General features: G+C 38.0%; 1 protein-coding gene across 4 annotated transcripts in view; it reads right to left on the bottom strand.

The window, feature by feature from the left end:
* BBS9 (Bardet-Biedl syndrome 9) overlaps positions 1-17,309 on the bottom strand; it is a 312,074-nt gene that overhangs the window by 285,957 nt on the left and 8,808 nt on the right. The gene's annotated exons all lie outside the window — the stretch shown is intronic.

Here is a 17,309-nt window from a genome sequence, read left to right as displayed (position 1 = left end):
AAATCATGTATGCTCGCATTCAGCATGCAAAGGCATACTGAAAACCCCCTCACCACTTTACATTAGCTAACTGTTCAGTTCCACTTTTATTTTACACCTTTATCAAGAATACAACCCTATAAGCCTGGATATAAAGAGCCTTCAACTTTCCTTCCACAGTTTGCTATGAATTTCCCTACCATCAGCAGTGTTCTACAGAGAAAATTCTGCAGGTGTCTACCCTATTTCCACAACTTTAACTTTCAACATCTAGTTTCAATGGAGCTCCCTGGTACTCAAAACCTGACAACAAAAGATTACAGATATCAGCTTCAAAAACATTTTTTAATTACACAGTAGTAGAACACATTTGTACTTCGTTTCTTAAGGTTTCTTATTTTTCACCTTTTCTCCCTTAGAAGCATATAGATAAAACCAGGGAAAAAAATTAAATTGTGCATAAAATAATTTGTCACCAAAAATTATAACAGTAATTATGTTTAAATTTTTGCCATGCTCCTGCTTTACTGTTTTGAGAAGTTCTAAATATTGCTTGATATATCAAAAGAATAAAAGACATTTAACTGTAAAGTGAATGCCCTTACTAACACAGAAATCTTATGTATTTTGTAGTAGAATTATATTTCAGGTCTTTCTGCTTATTCTGATGGCAGTGAGAAAGCTATCTTTTAGACAGCTTCTGACCACAACCTTCAGGGTTTAAGCTTCTCTAAAATACACAATTTAGTTGTTAATTTCTATTCTTCAGATATCATTGATATGTAGTGGTAATCTAGTAGACATATCGCAATTCAAATCACAGAAAAAAAGCAAAGGTCAGTAGAGGTGTTGATGTGTTACTGCTTAAGTAATAAGTAGCAATAGCTTCTGCTCTCATGTATATTATGAATATTAATCTTATTCTTACCGATTTCATTACATCATGAAAACGATGAATAGAAAAGCTATAGCACCTTCTGCAGTATATATGAAGCTACATGTCATATCAGACATTGAAATATTAACCTTCAACATTCATAATCCCTAATCACAAAAATATAACTGTTAAAATCTCCTCTTCTAACAGGAGTGATGTGATTGAATGACAAAACACGACAAGTTCTCTAGAGCACTCCAATGATCTCCAAGCATACTGCAGTACTGATCCATACTGTCTGAAGAAATAAATATACAGCAGGCTCCTAAGACTGACTCAGTAATCACTCTTTTTACCTTTAAGAGCGCAGGATCATTTCACTTTATTCATCATATTTGTTTTGTTCTTACTAATTTTCACATTTGGATTTTAACTAGCTTGTACTAGTGAACCAAACTGCAATTATCCAAGCTATTACATGTAAAGCATAAGTTCACATACAATTTTATTTTCTTTAATTATTTCCCAGCTTTTTATAGGTCATCTTATTTCCTTTGGCCATTTGTTTCTAATGTGCAGCTAGTGAATGGAGTTTTTATGTTTCACTTTAAGAAACGCGGTCTTCCAAAAACGCAGCCAGAAATGTCCGTTTCAGAAAAGCTTATTGCAGCCAGTTGGCTTTGCCAGTGACATATTTATAAAGTGAAAATATAACCCATAGTGTTTTCTGCAGATCAGATGGAATCACTTAGTGTACTCTACATAGTTTCAGCAGCTTGTGCCTCAAGAGGAATGTCCCTCAGCCAGAAAGTGTTACTTTTAAGCACAAGTCCAGCTACTGTTGTTTTGTAGTTTTGTTATTCTAGCATGATACGAATACATTTACGTCATACTTTTAAACCACAATGTATTTTTAGAGCTAATGCAAAGCCAAAATGAGAGGCAGGTGGTAACTCTTTGAAATAAGTTTCTAATTAAAGCTGTTTTGGAGCTCAAGTTTTTTGCATGTTAATGATTTCCTCTACTCTGAGCCTCCCCTCTGGCACCAAATCATTTTCATAAAAAGTACATTATGTAATCACAAGGCCTGAGCACCATGTGAAATCATGCAATGAAAATGGCAGTATCAAATGGGATAAATTAGAAATCAGAAAAAGCTTCATAAAGCTACAGATTTTTGGGACACGTCAGCAGAGATAACTTTACTGCCTTCAATGGTAATTAAAAGCTTCAGTCAAAAGCCTCATGTGGAAGGAAGCATCAATGAAATAAAACACAATGATAAACTGGCATTTATAAGACATCCTGGAACCAAAGAGCCCTTTAATGATACATGGGAAATATCTTCCTAATTTGACAAAAGGAAAGTTAAATCCACAGTCCATTGACCAGTGAAGTGATACACACAAACTGTATTCCCACACACTGGAACAGAAATTACTGTCCTGACCTGTAACAAGCAAATATGTTTTCTTTTTCCTTCATCATTGAAATTTGCACCCCAAAATTTCTCCCAGCATAGAGAGCTAAGTCTCCTCCAGTTCAAACCCATTTTGGAGAATTCAGCTTGCCGCTGAGGGTTGCTCCTGAAGCAAAACAGATCTGGGTCAACTGTGAGAAAAGCACTTCAGGAATCACTTCTGACTAATGGAAAAGCCATCTGAAAATGTCGGGCAGTTCTTAAAACAACGTAAGCCTAGTAAAAGGCAAGTCTTTGGTTACTTCCCTAACCCAAAGCAGCATACCTTCAGAAAGAACTCTGAATTGACTAGCTTGGTGGTCTGGTGGCTGCTTATTGCGTTGCCACAGAAGGGATCAAAGTTCAGGACTTCAGCAGCAGCCATTCATTGTAGGCCAGAGGATCTGACAGCACCGCCAAGGCAGTGCAATACCCTGAACGCAGATATAGAGGAAAAGGAAAAATGCCCTGCATCACTCAGTGCTAATGCAAGTACCCATCCCAAACGATGCACGAAGTGTACATATGTTCCAGCTGAGAAAAGTGCTTTTCTGCTGGAATTGAAAAAATCACTCCAACAGGAAGAAAATAAAAATGATAAGGGGATAGGAGTTTAAGAGAAACTAAGAAAAGTGTTTAAGGAAAACACTAAATCCTTTTTCTACTGATGTTAGCTTGAACTATTTTCTAACCCCTTCCAGATATTAAATTATTGCATAAAACCTGTTCACAAGTCCCTACACAAGAGATGCTCACTCTGTAAGAAGCCTCCCTGGTCAAGACCCAGTGAAGCATCCAGCCAGAGCTGCCACAAGAAAAGAATTCTTTTTGCTTCTCTCTGCCATCATACCATATCCTCTCTATGTAAGATCTTGCAGATTTCTGCCTGCCATAAAGCATGAGGAGGATTTTAGATGGAAAGGGAATCTTGAACTATTAAAGAAGCTCTAAAGGCCAATCAGCCCTCACTCACACAATGAATCCTTTGGAGACCTGTGAAACACTATTATTCTTGATCCAGCTCTTACCACAGAAGATGACACAGTTAAATTACACAACTTGGGAATCATCCCTTTAAGCCTCATTTTGACCTGAGGTGGTGGAAAGACCCTTAGGAAAAACACTAGTATGGTTCAAAGGAGCACAGAAAAGACTGACATGAAGAATAAAGATGTGAAAGTATCATAACTGCAACCACCAGCACACAGAAGTTCCTACCGAAAGAAACATGGTGTTTGGCATTGTGTTGACATAGGAGGTAAAGTCTCCTCCCCTAAACAGATTATAGTACTAAATATTTATTACAACCATCGTATTAAGCAAATAATTTTCCCCACATTCAAAAGTGGTTCTTTCTATCTACTGCAGTAGTCTCAGGAAAAATGTTCAGGCAGCTGTGAAAGCAGTATCACACAAAGTTGCTATTTTTTAAATAGAGCAGATTATTTATAGACAGTATAATTAGAGTGGGTCTTGAAAAATAACATTAGCAGTGGATCGGAGAATGGCTGTATGCATAGATATAGCCTGAACAATGATGATTCGTTAAAAAATGGTAGCATTCTTTTTCCTTAAAATCAATTTTTTGCCTGAACTTGTTGAGTGACTACTTTCCAAGCCCTGGCAACTGCAAAAATCTTCTCTGAAAACCCTGCATTCACAGAGGCGTTACAATACTGACATAGGCTTTTTCTAAAGTAGGTAGGAGAAATTCTAGTCTGTGAACATTTCCAATGTCAAGCTGCCCTCATGTGAAGTTATACACCTATCATACATTACATAAACATTATAAAACATCTTACTAAACTAGCATGTCTCACAAATCAAAACAAAATAAAGACAAGTAGTGCCAGCAGTTGCCCTTCCAAATCAATAGCCTTTGACTGAGTACTTAAGGCACATAGATGTTTTTAATGAATCACAAATCAGTAGCAGACCTTTCATTGAGTTCAGTTGAAGTTGAATATAAGCCCTGCTTTGTAATATTTTACGTACTTTCAAAAGTTATCAGTAGGATCTTAAGTCACCATCATACAATAAATCTACCATCTTTCAAATTCCATTTGACAGACCTGCAAACTTACAACCGAACAGAATAACAAAATCCGGCTGTTAAAGCCCAGTGAAATCCCTCGTTGTTTTTCCTACTTCTCCATTTCCATTTCTTTAGAGTAAGAAACTCCATGATTCCCAAGCACTTAGATTCTTCACTGATTTTTGAGATAGAGAATCTTGAAAATATTTGCTGAAGAATGATCTCCAGAATAACTGAAGTCACATCCAAGGAACTCATTAAAAATAGTTTATAGCAAAGTCTAACAGTCTGAAGCTTACAATGCAAAACTGGAAGCTTACTTTACAGCATCTTAGGTGGAACACCTACACCTTTTCAAGAAGTTTCAAATATCCCATTAGAATTATAAACAGCTTGACTAGATATCCTCAAAAACACCAATAAAATGCAGCCACTTTTCACATTCAGATTATTTGTCTATACATCCTAGGCTAGTAACCAACATACAGAAAGGACTAACTCTTACTTTGTGGTCGAATGAGTCAGTGAATTACATCTCTGTCAAAAAAATCACCATCCTTATTGGTTTCCTTTTTGGCAATCTGAGACAAGACACCACATATTTATCAAGCAGCAACAATTTGTAGTCTTGTATTTCAAGACTATTGGAAGGACGCTGCAAATACTCAAATGATCTTACTACTTTGCCACTAACCTTGCAAAATATTATTTTCATACTTTTGCAGAGAAGCAAGATGACATTTTCATTCCAATCAACCATCATGCTAAAAAGCAGCTGCATACATTTTATTTCTGCTCTAATCCCTCTTTTTCCTTTTTATTCACTATAGTCACCAAATACATTTGGGTGAGTTATTCATGTTTATCTTTATTAAACCATGCTCATAATGAGACTCAGTCACATTAAAGAAATGCAAAAACTTAGCAAGGCTGCAGCATTATTTAAGTCATGAACACTCTCATCTGATCTGACCTTACACAAGGGCCAGTAGAGCAGACAACCACAGCAATGCATGGTGAAGTTACAGGTTAATAGTGTAAAAAAATAATTTTGAATCCAATAACTCAACATTTTGAGGGGGCTGCTAAGCTTTTTTGGTGCTGGATGGCTTTTTTTTTTTAAAACCCTCAGAATTCTCCAGTTTCCCCTAAAACTTTAAAACTTTGCCACTTGAAGGGCCAGCATTGTACAGCACCAGCCCTTAAAACTTCCAGTAGGCAGACGCTGTGCTACTTAGGAAGAAATATGACTCATCACGTAAGCTCAAGTCTCGCTGACCAAAGCCTGCATTACCACCCAATGAAAGACATAGCAGTCCTACACAGGACAAGTACATAAAATGAAGTCTACCAAAAATTTTCATTTTTTCCAGCTTCTTGAATTTCTAGTTATTTGATGACACTTTTCAAAATCCTATTCATCTGCATATGCACAGCTGTCCATGTTTCCCAATGATAAAACTATCAACAAGGACTATAACAAGCTGAGACCATGATCAGCACCAACTGGATACCACAAAATTAGAATTCTCCTCATGAATCTGAAGTAAAATTACCTTGTCACACTTCCACTGGTTTTTATCTCCTCTTGCTAATCTGTTCCCTCTCACTTTTGATACAGGCAAACTGTATTCGCTGTCTTTGCTTTGCATTCTTTTCTCTCAGAACCTACTCACCACTACTTACATTCTCCGAGAAAATATCTCTCGAATGATGAGTAGAGTGATTTCTAATATGAACTATTTGCACCAAACCTAATAACCCAAAGCGCAGTTAGTAGAAAGCATCATAGCCTGTACAAGATACATTTCACTCCTCTAGGAAAAGCAACTACCAAGGGTTTGGTGACCTTCCAAATAACTTTCTATAGGTTAGAGAATTTTTTGTAATGGATGGAATAGTCACAGGTGAACACTAGAAAAAAAAACAAAAGCTACATAAACACATTTCTGAAAGACCCTTTGAGAAGACAAAAGAGACTAAATAGAAACTAAAACTTCATTCTTTTGGATTAAAAAAAAATGGGGCAGCAAACAAGTCTGATAGACAAATGCATCCACATGAAATGCTGGAACATTTGGTAAGAAAGTACATATGTAAATAATAAAGATGTACATAGGTTTGAAGTAACAGAAGATTCACCATGCCAAACTATGTATTAGACAGGGTAATAATATACACTGCATTTCTAAACTTTAAAGACAGCATCTCTAAACTTAAGTAAAACATCTGATATGATCTCAGACAATTGTCTCACAGGAAGCCAGAGAATGGCAGGCAATAGCACTAAGAAGAAGAATCTGAGGATTACAGTAGGATGATGAATTAAATATGAGTCAACAATATGTCACCAAAAAGACAAATGCAAGATTGGGTCATTACTAATATACATGTGCTATTAAAAACATATGAGGTAATTACTGTTCTGCTTGGCACTCGCTGATTCTTGGCAGGAGTACTGCAGAAGCCATAACCCCACATGCAAGATACAAAACATTTTATACTACCAGCACACAATGACTGCACACATTTGGGTGCCATACTTCAACAAAAGAAATTAGAAAAAGCATCATATAAAATCTATCTAAGTTTTGATAAACAAGTCTTTCACTTACCTACACAACTGCTCCCAAAGTTACACATTTCTGCAATTTGCTTTACTTCATTGTATAGTGCTTTGTTTAAATGAAATGCAGATTAAGTGATACATCTAGCAATCTGTAACTGAAGCAAAGTTCTGGCATACTGAAGGCAACGGGAGTTTTTGCTTCAGTTAGGCCTTGATCTTACTCATTACTATTAAGAACAGTTGAGGAAGGGGAAAGGAAATGGATAGTGAGAGATTCAGAGAACATTTTCCAATATTTTTCCATTCACATGTTCAATTTAGAAGAGGTTCTAACTCCATTATTTAAAAAAACAACAGTAACAGGTTTCCAAAGCTACCTGAGAAACCATTCAGAAGTAGTCATCAGCAGATCTATTTGGTGAAAAACTCACAAAGACCAAGCCTTTCAAATAAGCTGTCCTTAACCAGAAGCCATTTAACAGGAAGGTAACAGTTAAACATTCTGCTACTTAACAGAACTAGCCAATAAATCAAAATCCAAATGTATATTGCTGCTGTATTTAAACATAGTCGTAAGAATCATTTAACCTCACAGCATAAAACTCAGCTGATAATTTTTTTCTGACTAACACCTAATAAAATTCATTCTTGCAGAATTGTGGAAAAGTTAAGCACAGTCTACCCTTCTTATAAAGTTTCCTGTTACAAGGTCGCATGGTTTACACATATGTTGTATTTCATTATTAAAAAAATTCCTCCATATAGCACCCTCTTTGTTGTAACACTCAAATATACTTTGCCTCCAGGCCAGTACTATAATAAAAGTAAAATGAATTCAAGGCCATTTGCTGAGAAAAAGATAGGTTCAAGGTATTTTCACACTTTTTTGCTTGTAACTTTTTCATGTCAAAGCTGTATTTTCTTTTTTCCTTCCCTTTGCTATTGTTTTATTATTTCCTTTTATTAGTACAGTATCAATTGAACAACTTCAAATAAATCTGAACTACTCTGGAAGCTAACTTAAGGCATTAAGGTTTCAGATTTTAAAATAAATTCCAAAATGTGGACATTATTAGGAGGATCCAATTCTAAATCATTTATCAACTCATTTGAAGAGGTTATATAAAACGAGGATGAATTCACCAATTATTTAACTAATAGATAATGCAAGTGTACTTTGTGGAACCGCACAAAATGGTAATATTGCTTTTGCAATGAAAATAAAAAGCCATTCTCTATAAGTGAACATCATTCAAATATAACTCAGCAACTAAGAAAGCAGGATTATTTAAGTATGCGTTCTCTCTGTCACTAAATAAAATTAGTACTCTTCTATTCAAGAGTAATCCAGTTGCTTGTGTGTCCCACTGGTAAGCAATCAATATGCTGTTTCTTTAGCTCTTATGTAGATGGCAAAATCTTAATAACAAACTGAAAAAGAAAACTGGAAGCCTTGAGAATGTTCATACACCCATCTTAACGTACCACTTACACCCTGGAGAACAATCACAGAACTCAACCCTCACCTGGGAAAGGTCATCCTCCTGTTACAGCATGTGATCTTTCACACACTTCCTAAGCACTTCAGCCAGTAGCTCAGGAAATCTGCACTTCATACACCAGTCCTCAAAGCGTAGAATTTTAGTATTCATTCCTTATACACTGTTTGTTCATATATGAGCTACTATCCTGCCCACCATTCAGCCTAATGCACAACTGACCGCAGGAAATTTATGAGATAATCTGTAAAGCTACCTAAGCTTCAAGTAATAGTGGTCTTGTTTTTATTTTAAAGCACTTCTCCATTCTTTCTATCATTTCAGCAGAAATTTATTGCATACATTTTCCTCAAACATAAGTCACATCTGACTCAAGGCAAACAAAGTAATTGTGGCCTGATCTGCACACTTTTCCAAAGCAGTAGTACAGGCACTTCTCTTTTACTACCTAAGAACATAATACCATCATTTCTTATAAGCAGGTTCCACATCAGTAAATCTCTCTTTTTAAGAACAGTCAGGCACAAGTAGTATATTGACTCTTTCTCAAGATGCAGAAGGACTTAGGCTAACACCTATAAGCTAGCTGAGTTGTAATCCATTAAACAGAAACTGGTAATGTAGGAATAAGAGCTCTTACCCAGATTAATCTGTCTTTCTCAGATTTCTCCAAAGGCAAGACAACACACCACGTCTAAATACCCTGAACGTGAACAAGACAAATTCAAGACAAAAGACAGTTTATTTCTATATGTTGCAGGTACAAAATTAAGATACCTGCAGCACTACTTATCTAAATATCACATTAGAAAAAGGCTATAACGTTATGAAGTAATATGACTTTATTTGCCCTGAGTGAAAAACTAGTTTTGCCTAATGCCAGTTGCCTGCAAATCTTCTACTGTACCAATATGCAAATTCATGCAATTCCTAAGTAAGCAGTTGATAATTACCTCAACTACCTCCGAGTGATTACCCACCTATAAGAAGCCTTAATATTACCACATGAGGATGGTTCACTGCTATTGTTTCATATAATTGAAGCCAACACTGGTAAATTGATTAGCCAAAATTTCTGCACAGCTAGAACAGATCCAATTCATCATTATTTTAATTAAAAGAACTAGACCCAAGAGATACAAATTCTAGATACAAAGAACACAAACTACATGATTTTGGTGGAACTGTAAACTAAAAACTTAGGAATGGAACAGAACCACGATCAAATTATGTCAATCACAGAATTTAACAATGCTGGCTCAAAATCTAATCGCTACATACTTTACATAGAGAAAAATCTTCCAGTTTTTGGTAAACATTGTTTAAACTTTAAGATTAAACAGTACATAGAATATTTTTTAAGACTCAACTATTTCTGGATTAATAGCAGATTTATGCCTTAAGAACCAAACCGGAGGTACACTGCTGCATAAAGAAGAATAAGAAAAGTAATTCTTAACTAAGACACTGTATTCAATTCACTTGCTTCACTCCATTCCATTCTTTTAAACAATCTCAAAATATGCAACCCATTTATCAGAAGCTTTCTATCAGCAGTGACTTTCAATCAGCCAAATGAAGTTCCATCATTTCTGGTTTACCAGTCCAGTACAACATTTTAAACTATTTTATTTACTTGTCTTCAAAAATCTTGATACTTCACAGAAGACATTTGAGAGATACTATCCAGTATACAAACTAGAGCTCTAAACCAGCACATCTCATGCTGTGTCTAGTACACACACTGTTGCAAAAACAGTACAGCTGCCTCTGCACCACACAGCAACCACAGAATCATAAGTACGTCCTTGCTCCCATTAGAGAAGCTCATCTCAGATCTTTGAAAGACGGAGTAATCAGAAGAGCACTTTGCTTTTGGGTGACCAAAAATTATACACAAGCCTAAGACGCTCATTAACTTTCTCACTTCTTTCCCAAGTGAAAATATAAACCAGTGTTATGCAAACTATCCCCTTGCTACTACAAACCAATCAGGTTCTTCAACACATTCTTACCCAATACCTTGGCACTTGACTCAAGTACTTTATGAAGTCCCAGAGTGACATACTACAGGTCTGAAAACAGAAAATACTTCCAAAAAAATATCTCTCTCAATGATTTTTCAATGCTCTTGGGAATCTGGAGAGGTCCCAGTTGACTGGAAGATGGCAAATGTTCTCCCAGTCTTCAAGAAGAGCAATAGGGACGTCCCCGGTAACTACAGGCCTGTCAGTCTCACTTCTGTGCCTGGCAAAATTATGAAGAAGATTATTCTGGATTTTTGAAAAACACCTGAAAGACAATGCAGTCATTGGTCCCAGTGAGCGCAGGTTCACGAGGGGAAAGTCCTGCTTATCCAAACTTGATTTCCTCCTATGACAAGGTCACCCACCTAATTGATGAAAGGAAGGCAGTCAACGTAATCTTTCTGGATTTCAGTAAAGCTTTCAAAACTGTCTCACAGTATCCTCCTGGACAAAATGCCCAGCACACAGCTGGATAAACAAATAATGCAATGGGTGAGCAATTGGCTGACGGGTCAGGCTCAAACAATCATAGTAAATGGAGTTACATCAGGCTGGTGGCCAGTCACTAGCAGGGATCCATCTTGGGGCCAGTACTTTTTAATGCCTTCATAAATGACTTGGATGCAGGACTGGAAGGGCTACTAATTCAGTTTGTTGATGACACAAAATTGGGAGTAGCTGTTGACACTCTTGAGGGCAGAGAGGCCCTGCAGAGAGGTCTGGACAAATTAGAGAGCTGGGCAATCACCAACCATATGAAGTGCCAGATTTTTCACCTGGGGCATGGCAACCCTGGCTGTACATACAGGCTGGGGAACAAGAGGCTGGAGAGCAGCTCTGCAGAGAGGGACCTGGGGGTTCTGGTCAATGGCAAGTTGAACATGAGCCAGCAGTGTGCCCTGGCAGCCAAGACAGCCAGCCGTGTCCTGGGGTGCATCAAGTGCTGCATTGCAGCTGGTTGAGGGAAGTCATTGTCCTGCTCTGCGCTGGTGCGGCTTCACCTCGAGTACTGTGTGCAGCTTTGGGCGCCACAGTACATTAAGGATGCAAAGCTACTAGAGAGTGTCCAGAGAAGGGCCACAAAGTTGGTGAAGGGTTTAGAGGGGAAGCTGTATGAGGAGCAGCTAAAGTCACTTGGTTTATTCAGCCCAGAGAAGACAAGACTGAGAAGAGACTTCATCGCGGTCTACAGCTTCCTCACAAAGGGAGGAGGAGGGGCAGGCATTGATCTCTTCTCTCTGGTGACCAATGACAAGACCTGAGGGAACGGCAGGAAGATGTGCCAGGGGAGGTTTAGGTTGGCTATTAGGAAAAGGGTTCTTCACCCAGAGGGTGGTGGAGCACTAGCACAGGCTCCCCAGGGAGGCAGTCACGGCACCAAGCCTGTCAATATTCAAGAAGCACTTGGACAACACCCTCAGACACATGGTGTGAATTTTGGGGTTGTCCTGTGCAGGGACATGAGTTGAGCTCGATGATTCTTGCGGGTCCCTTACAACTCAGGACATTCTATGATAAGATATTGTAAGCCATCAGCAAGCATGACTTCATATAATGAAAGCTGAATTGTTAATACAGCAACCTCTGGTGGCATAACTGCATGATACCATAATAGTATAACTTGACCTTATAAAAATGATGTGATGAAATAGTTATATGAAGTAAAATTTTTTTTAGAGTGGAGTCTTCACCATAGGTAAGGGTGTAATACAAATCAAAAATGTATGCTGTTTCACCTTCATTTTCTTTAACAAAAATTAAATCTGAAGAGCTTACAGTAGTCTCACCTCAAGTTCCTCAAATTTTATATTTGAAATAAAACATGAAGACTGGACAATCTGTTCATTACTTAAGGACTGTGACATTTTGTGGCTAGGTTAAAAGTTTACTTGGTTAAAACCCAGTGTTCAGCACTACTAACTCATGGGATTATCATGAATCATGCTTTTTAGAAAAGACCCATATGCTAGAATCAGAGCATTGCAGGACAAACTTGACTTACAGCTCTAAGATCATGAGAAAGTGTTCAGAAATACGAAAAGCAAGTATATGCATTCTACATAACAAAGGCAATGACTTAATCTTTACGTTCAATTTTTGAAAGTCTGGGTTAACAGAATTTTTTAAATATAAAATGATTCATTGATCTTCCCACGTCACTTCTTGATAGTTTCACATTTTCAGTTTAGCACCAGTGTTCCGAGACAGCAAGGAGCAAAGGTAAAGTTAAAGCAGCAACGAAATGGGAAGTTCTATATTACAATCCTTCCCTTTGCTACAGATTTCTGAAGTGGCAAGTCACAACTAACTCTGCTTATACTACACCTGATTTATACTTTAATCTTTGTATGGTTTTTCCATTTGATTTTTTTTAAACATGTCCATAAGCTTTGTGTGGGAATCTAGCTAAACATAAGGGATTTCCTTGTTATTTCCCACATCTCTGGCCAGCTAGGTTTTACTGAAAGTAGAAGTCAAGTTCATTTTGCCTTTTTCCTAAAGTTTGTCATACAACCAACAGAATACATTGTTTTAATCAATTTTGTTTTAATCACTTTTAGCTATACAGTTTTTCAGAAACTGCTTTTGTCTTTTCTATACTTTGTTGCCTTGCAGTAAATACGCTTGTAGAATCAGTTCAAGTCTAAATGCAGCTTTAGATATGCAGCCAACTAACCAATAACTGTAATGAGAGGACCATCTAGCGGTGACAAACACAATTCACACTCTGCTATTTTAAAGACTAATGCACACTGTTAATCAAGTCACTGGACAACTAAGTCTCTGGCTTTTTTTTTATCCGTGGCTTTAATAATTTCTTTAATTTAGATTTTGACCTTCCATGTTGAACTAAGTAAATGGGTTTGTGCATTGTCCTCATCTGCTCCTGTTGCAAGAACATCTATGTTAATTCTTCTACATGTGAAAGTTGCTCATAGTATCAAATCATTAACCTAAAGACACTAGCAAGAATGAAGCTGCTAGCAACCAGGCTACAAAATAGGTTTGTTTACGTAAAAATTCTCTCCTCAGAGAAATCTGTAATACCTTTTTTCTTAATACAAGAGATCAAAAATCATCAGGTGAGAAGTGACAGTTCTACTTGGTATGTTTAACAGAACAAATTATAACATAACAAGGCTCTAAGATTGCCACAAACTAGCAGGGACAGGAGAGCAATTTATATTGGAGGAGGCTCACTGAGAATGTGATACACATCAGGTGGTGTTTGTCTCTGTATTTTGAATGTGTCAAACAACTGCAGAGACATTCTTCTCCATTTACCACAGTAGTAGAAGCTGTGACAAATCCTTCTCTCTAAGCTGCAGTGCAGAGTAGGCACAGGGAGAGGTTTACGTAAGCACACATTTAACTACAAACAGCTGAAGGAAGCTTAGTGGAGCTTCATAACCAAACCAAAACATAAAACCATAGTACATCATTTGCTCCTAAGAGCTCTTCTGCTTAATTTCTGAAAAGCTCTGATAGGACTCTACATCAAACAATACTCAAGAGAAAAATTTCAGGCAGTTTCTCCTTAAAGACAGGCATCCTAAAGACACTAAGCTGCTTTGTAAATTAGATAAACAGATCCTACTCCAATACAACATAAACCAAATTTTAATATTATGTAAACTGGAAGTTTGGCCTGAACAAATTTCTGTCTCTTTAGCCCCTGTAAGAATCTAAAGGGAACTGCAGGATTTTCAGCAACTCAGAAGTTAAAAAACTGCTGGATTGAAACAGAGTTCCCTTCCACACTTTTATGTGTACCTTGATGCCTACTTACAGAACTGTTCCCCAATTTTAGTAGTAGTCACCCAGCCTCAGACTTCTGTTCCAGCCTGTTCTATGCATCTCTTGCAACCCTACCACAGCGTGGGATAGGGTAGGAAGGTTCTTGAGGACAAGAGAGCATGCTTGACCTCTCTCCCTGTAGGGTTCTCTATAAAGTAGAGGGCATCAGTCAGGAAGAGGAAAGCCTCAGCTACCTTCTTCACTGTTCAGCCTTCCTTTTTCAAAAGAATTTTATTTTTTTCCAAAGGAATGAGCAGAGGCCACCTCAGAGGCCAAAGCAGATGTAGGATGGGAAATGGAAACTATGTGCTGGCTTTACATGCCAATTTTCAAAATAGTCTGATGCTGTAAGGTTGCATAGTCAAACAGGGCACTTGGTACCTCAGTGAAGGCCACAGCTGTAATGGTCCACTAGAGAGCACAGACTGCATCTGCACATGACTAGAAACCATGTTATGAATGATTACACAATAAATCTGAATGCTAAGAGGCAAGTATTTTGTCTGATGTAAGAGCAAGCAGTAGAGAACTGGTAATTTTCAGCAGTATCCATTAAATTGGCAGGCAACTGTTTGGAAGCAGTCCAACAAAAAACCACAGCATTAACTAGAACCCAAATAACTTTGTCCCAAGAAAGGACAGAAAACCCTCAAGAGTAAGTTAGAGGACACCAGTACAAGCTCAATCCTATTTTTCTTTTGCCAGTGTTAACTAGCATGAGGGTTGAATAAGTTGCTTCACCACTGAAGGTATAGGATTAATAAGAAAAGAAAAAAGCATAGCCTTCAGCAAGAGAAATCTGAGCAATACAGAGCAACTTCATAGACCAAGTGCCCTGTGTCAACTCCGGCAGCATTCTTTGCTTCCTCAGATGAAAGATTATGCTCCTGGGGGACTTATACCCACCCTCCTCCCTGATGCTCCCACAGCATGCTTTCCCTGTTCTGTTCAACTGCCATTCTCCTGTGTCTGCTTCAGTAGCTCTGTAAACATGACCTCTGAAGTGCCTCTTTCACCTTCATATTGTTTCAAGGATGCTTGAGTATAACAATAAGACACATATTAGTCACAGCAGTTACAGAAGGCAATAAATACAAAAACCCTCCCTATGTTTTGTTAGTCCACTTCTAGAGCATGGTGTAGAGGTCAGACTGTTAACAAAGCAAACTCACTGCTGCATGCTTACAGCGCTGCCACCATCATGACAACCTCTGCTGAAGGCGAGAGAGACTTAGCAGATGCCTGGCAAGAATTCCAGAGAAGCCTGTGTAAGGGCAGACAGTGAAAAACCACTTATTTACAGACCGGTTGGCTCTCAATTGCAGCCCAGAACATCTGCCAAAGATACACACAGATAGTATGGCAGGCCAGACCAGGACAGGCATCTGTTTACTAAAATTAACAACACTTGATATACCATACCTCCTTTCTGGTTCACTCTGGCTGGTCTTGCAGAATGGAAATAAAACCACAACACTGTCATTCATAAGCCTCAAGGAGAGAATAAGGTATTAAAGATGATACTTTAAAAGAATTGAAATTGATTCACTGCAAAAGGCTAGGAGCAAGATTAAAAGCACATCCTTGACAAGAAATCTAATCAGACAGTTCAGGAAAGCCACATATAAAGAGGATATTCAGACCAGGAAATCTACAAAAAAGAACATTCATTCATTTCCCCAAAAGAACTTTCTCCTGTGTCCATTTTGTCTATTTCTCTGATGCTTCTATATATGCCTTAGTAGCCTGCTATCAGGTACCTGAACATTCACTATAATCTTCCTAGATTTAGCTCTTGAACAGAAACTTCTTCAGCTTATGAAATGAGCATGTATTTATTACATAACACAAATCTCTGCCTTCCTTATTAACATTTTTGCCACCTCAAAACAAGGCTTGAGATCATTCTTTTCCACAGCAGTAAACACACTAACGCAAACTGGAACATGGGGGAGAAGAAAGGAAAAGAAAAGCAGCTTGACATGCTGGGGCAGAAGTGCTACTAGAAAACAAGAAGGGTTTGCAAAACTTACCAGAGTTCCCTCTGCTGCTCTTGCTGCTTTGTCAAGATTGGCCCTCATTTTGGCCATCCTAGGTGTTGGAAAGTGTTTGGCTGGCTGAGCAGGTTCTGAAGTAAATATTACCTCCTGTCTCCCTAGCTTGCAAAGACGTTTTCTTCATTATATCACTTGCATTCCCCACAGCTCATAAGGTATATGACAGGGGTCTGGCATCAAGATTGAGCTTGTGACAGACCTCTGCTCACATCTCCATGGTTAACAAACATGCATGTCAAAAATCCAGAGTTTATTCTGCAGAACAGCATGGTGGTACATGGGCATTTGTTTTATCCCTGAACCATTCCAGACACTCACAACTCTTAGCTTACGATCTCCTCAATACATGTGTACTGCAATTCCACTAGAGTATGTCAGGAAGCACACTATTCCCTCTTCTCAGATTTAGGAAACTCCGTATTGTCTTTCTGCTGTTAACAGGAATATGCCCATGCCCTATACACTCAGCCCCTCAAGATACTCTTAGCATAGATACCTCCTCACCCATATGAGCTGACTGTTTTCCCATGGTGGTTGTGCAAAACTAGTAGGTGAAAATCTCTTCAATCAGTATGAATTTTGGTCAGCTGAATTAAAGCCCAGAGACAAGCTTGAGTTTAGGGTAAGACATTGTCGAATTATTACTAGAAGACTGTTACAGAGACAGAACTGAGGGATTGCCTGCATAGATTTGCCATATTGACTCAGAAGACTTTCTGCCTTATTAAAGTGATATTGCCCTGCCAACAGTTTAGAGATACTACTCGTGTAGATGACTACCACCCCCCCAAAATTGTTGGGCAAACTTTATTTCTGAGGAGGAAGAGCTGTCATGTAAAGCCAACCTAAATGTTTCTAGATTGGAACACAAAAACATTCACAATTGTGTCACAAGTTCAAAAGAGTCTGGTATCTATGAAACTCATTCAAAACCACAAACACACCACAAATAATATTTTCCACTGTTATGTTTTTCCAGAGAAAGTTTAAATATTTTTAAAAAGCCTGC

The sequence above is a fragment of the Phalacrocorax carbo genome, chromosome 2 (assembly GCF_963921805.1).
Source record: "Phalacrocorax carbo chromosome 2, bPhaCar2.1, whole genome shotgun sequence".
NCBI lineage: Eukaryota > Metazoa > Chordata > Aves > Suliformes > Phalacrocoracidae > Phalacrocorax > Phalacrocorax carbo.
Note: the sequence above shows the minus strand (reverse complement) of the source record. Positions and strands in the feature narration are given on the sequence as shown.